The sequence below is a fragment of the Propithecus coquereli genome, unplaced genomic scaffold (assembly GCF_000956105.1).
Source record: "Propithecus coquereli isolate 6110/MARCELLA unplaced genomic scaffold, Pcoq_1.0 Scaffold301, whole genome shotgun sequence".
NCBI classification, from domain to species: domain Eukaryota; kingdom Metazoa; phylum Chordata; class Mammalia; order Primates; family Indriidae; genus Propithecus; species Propithecus coquereli.
This window is the reverse complement of record NW_012148631.1, coordinates 2148509-2152798: the sequence shown is the minus strand read 5'-3', so window position 1 is coordinate 2152798 and position 4290 is coordinate 2148509.

Below are 4290 nucleotides of genomic sequence, written 5' to 3'. Positions count from 1 at the left end.
GGCGCTCTCTCTGGGGAGGATTGAGCTGCTCAACCTGCTGGGCAGAAATGGGTGTGGGCGGAGCCTCTCACAGCCCCTCCCTCGGTGGGGCTCTGACTGGTCCTGGGTGTTGTGGGAACCATCCAGTTCTGCTGTGGCTACTGGCTGCCGGGGGTTTGTGTCTTAGCCATGCCCCTGGCCCCCAGCCAGGAAATACTCCCGAGATCAAAGACCCATGAGAGTCAGGTAAAGTGAGTGACCCCCCCCCAACTATGTTTAGCCCTGATTGTGGAGGACACCTGCTGTCCTGGTGTGATGGGGTGGGAGTTAGCAGTATGACCTTGGGCAAGACACTTCGCCTCTGTCGTCCTCAGCTTCCCATCCTTAAAATGAGAACTTGACCATTCTCTGATTTCTGGTTGTGCATTTTAAGAGCTTTTTTGGAATCAGCAGAAAGCCTATTCTACACAATAAAAGAGACTTTCGTATCCCAGGACCTAGGGCTTTCCAGACTGGGAAGTTTCAAAAAGACACATAGAGGCCAAGAGAATGGAGGGTAGAAGCTCAGCAGGCAACCCAGGAAGCGGCGGGAGAAACGTGGCTGCATTTCTCCATCTCGCCTCCTGCCCCCATCCTAGTCCTCACACAGAGGACGCTCACTTCCTGCACGGTCCCTTTAGGGGCATCCCAGACATGGAGGCCCTCTTTCTCCATGGCCAACTGAACCTCCTAACAGAAGAGCTTTGACGATGTTGACTGAGCCCTGAATCTTCCCCCTCACAAGAGCCAGGAACCCCCAAAATCACTCTCCGATCCAGCCCCAGAGGGAGGCACAGTGACTTCCTTGGCGGCTTGGCCTTGCACCCTGGAGAGCTAGGAGCCTCGAGGGAGTCAGAGGGAGGGGCAGGGAGGGAGCAGATGCCCAGAGACACCTCATTCCCTCTTGACCATGGCCGAGCTCCTTCCAGACCCCTGCCAGTCCTGGAGGGGGAGAGGGGAGATGCGGAGAGAGGCAGGAGGACCAGCGAACGTTGCTGCAGGCAGGGGAGGGCCTCGGTGTACAACGTACCGCAGGTGTCTTTGGCCCCAAACCAACTTCCTTAGTGCCCCTCTGGAGCCCGGCCAGCCTCGAAAATCTTTCTGAGCTGGTTGGTAGGGAGCGGGCATGCGAAGAGAAGGCACTTCCTTTCCTCCTGAGCGGCCCAGTCTCACCTGGGAACCCTGCAGGCGGCTGGAACAGGAGTGGCTGAGGAGCCGGTTTCAGCTTCTCAATAAACAGTGGTTTGGGGCTTTTCTTAGTATTTCTAAGATGTTGTCACGCAGAACAAAGGCTCAAGAATAACAAAGGCAATTCAGGGCTGGGAGTTGGGGTGGGATGGGGGAGGACTGTGACTCAGGAACAGTGAGACTCAGTTGAGAGAGCAGGGGATGGTTATCTGCACGGCTCTGGGCAAGTTGCTTAACCTCTCTGGATCGCGGGTTCTTATCTGGCCAGTGGGCATGATGAGTTCTCAGATCAACGGATAAACGGAAGAAATGTCCAGATTAGGGAGTTTCCACGGATACCAGCTTCTTCTCCAGTGATCCCTGGCGTTCTTGCTCCTTAGCTCCAGAACCTCCAGCAACCTCTGCACCATCCAGGTCACTTCGTTTCCAAGTGTGACCTCTAGTGTCGGGATACCTGAGGTCAGCGGTATTTCAGGATGTTCAGCTATGCAGACATCCCGCCCACAGTGTGCTCATCTCGGTATCCACCTCCCACTCCACATGGCTAGACACCCTCCTAGAATGCGTCCCAGAAAAACAAGGGCCTGAGTGAGTCTGTACGTCTTGCCTTGTACCTCAATCGTGAAGCATCCAGGGTAATAATAAGTCACAATAATGCCGTTCATTTATATAGTGCTTTGCAGTTTTCAGAGCCTTTACTGTGTGTGGCCTTGTCTTACTTGAGTGGCGTAATAATCCTGTGAAGCAAGTGGGGTTTGGTTCTTTGTTGTTATTTTGCAGATGAAGAAGCTCTGCTGGAGTCACCCAGATCCTAAGTGGTGGAGCCAGCATGGACCAGAACCAGGTCTTAGGATTGTGAGTCAGGGGCTTGCTCCAAATGTGTATCCAATGATGGTGGGGAGGACAGAGGAACAGAGCTCAAGTAAAGCAGGGGACAGAGACAGCCTTTGATCTTCCCCTCACCTGGGAGGCTACAGTGGGATAAGATACTTTGCTCCTGCACTTCTCAGGAAAGGCTGCCTGGCAGCCCCGGGTAGCCCACCTGACCTGCAATCCAGCTGGAAACCCTCGGACAACCTCAACCCTCTTATTTTCCATCTTCCCCCCTCAATACCAGATTGACCTCCACTGCTGATACCTTCTCATTCTGTCTTCTCATTCTGTCCTGCAATGGCTGGCTCAGCTTCTCCTCACCTTGGAAACTGGGGTTTCCAAAAAGAGGCACGAACACAATAGGCTCTGGGCAAGATGAGCCTCTGGGTGTGGAGAGAAAATATTAGAACTTCTACAGCTTCACACAATGGGAAAGATGTACTAATATTTACTACGTGCATGGATACTGGGCACTCACTGGTCTGGTGGTCAGACTGTCCAAGGTCACTCACTGACAGGCTGCACCCCAAGAGCCTGATGATTGAACTGGGGCTTTCCAACGTGGGGGGCATGGCCCCCCAATCCTTTGCTTTCAGTGCAATTTGACCTTCTGCAGTTCACATGGGCTGGCTTAAATGGATTTATGTATTGTCTTCACTAAATTAGCCCTAAAGAAATGGACACATGGCTTAAGAAAAATAAAGAGTCCTGCAAAAAGAAACCACTGAGAGAAGATAACATTAATAATGCAAATAGCAAGGCAGTGGTAGCACAGACTCTTCCCTTATCCTAACCCAATTAAACACTTCCAAACAAAGAGTTTCAGTGTTTTGCTAAAAATATAAAAGTGCAAGTAACAAGTTTGCAGGAATGATTGATCAACATCAGAGAAGACTGAAATTTACTAAGAAATTGACTAGCTGAATTTAAACAAAGCCCTTTGCATAATGGGTAAGACTGAAATATTATTATTTTAGTAAGCACAGCCAATGCAGTACTTTTCCATTTGGACCTCTGCACCTTTAGTGAGGTATCTTTTTTCCAATTCTGAAAACTATTAGAACTGAGTATCAAAACAATTTGAACTTAAAACCGTACCTTCTGAACATTGTACTGCAAAAATGTTGATATGAAGATAATACAAACATGATGAAACATGTCAACCACATTGCACTCACTACAAATATTACTTTTCGCAATAATTTTTTAGCAAAAAGGGTGGTTTTGAAGGGTTAACAAAATAAAAGCTTACAAAGCGTTATTTCATCTTTATCTCATCCATGTAAATGCTTCTTTCCGCGTATATCTTATCTCACCTGCACACACTATATTAGGACATAAGACATGTACGTGGTTTCTAAGTAAATAAACGTACATATATTGAGAGCATAGGATCAAAAAAGTATGTGGACAGTTGAGCAAGGTTATTAGGGATTTCCTGACTGCTCTTTCTGTCCCCTCCTGTCCACCACATATCACCAGACTGATCTTCATTAAAATCCAGAGGGGATCAAGTCACTTGTCTGATTTCAGCTCTCCGTTGAGGTGTCTTCTCCTAGAAAGGGTGGCAGCCCTAATAGCTTTCAGGGCCTGGGTAGGTAATTTGATGTATGAGGAAGGCTGAGTGTAAGGAGTGGAGGGAACTGTGACAAACAAGAGAGTTCTTTGCCTAAAAACATTCCCATTCGAACAAATTTAAACCCCAGACAGGCAACAGAAAATACCGCTGTGGCCTGGATCCTGTTCGTGGGCTGGCAATTGTAAGCTCTGAGCAGGTCAAGGCTAACCTTGTTACCGTGGAAAACACTGTGCATCTCTCCCGAAAGGTCTCTTGCTGCTTCCTCCCAAACGCTTTTCAGGGTGTGGCCATTTCTGGTTTGTGCTGATCTTTGCCCTGTAATATTTCCTCTTTCCCGCCGAGTAAGTTTTAGTTAAAGCAAACCTGGCTGTGATGTTGTCTCCTCTGTCGAGCTTGTTCACTTCCCAGATAACTTTCCCTCCCTGTGCTGCTCTCACTGGTGCTCTTACTGGACGTCACTGAGCTCCACATCATGGGCCTGCCTATCTCCACCACCAAGCCGAGGGCTCCCTGAGGTCAGGTACCTTGTCTTATTAATTGGTGCAGCCCCAATACCAGGGTCAAATACTGGGTCTTCAAAAATTCAACGGCACCTGTGTGCCTGGGTAACAGTAGTCTATTGTGAGCTTCTT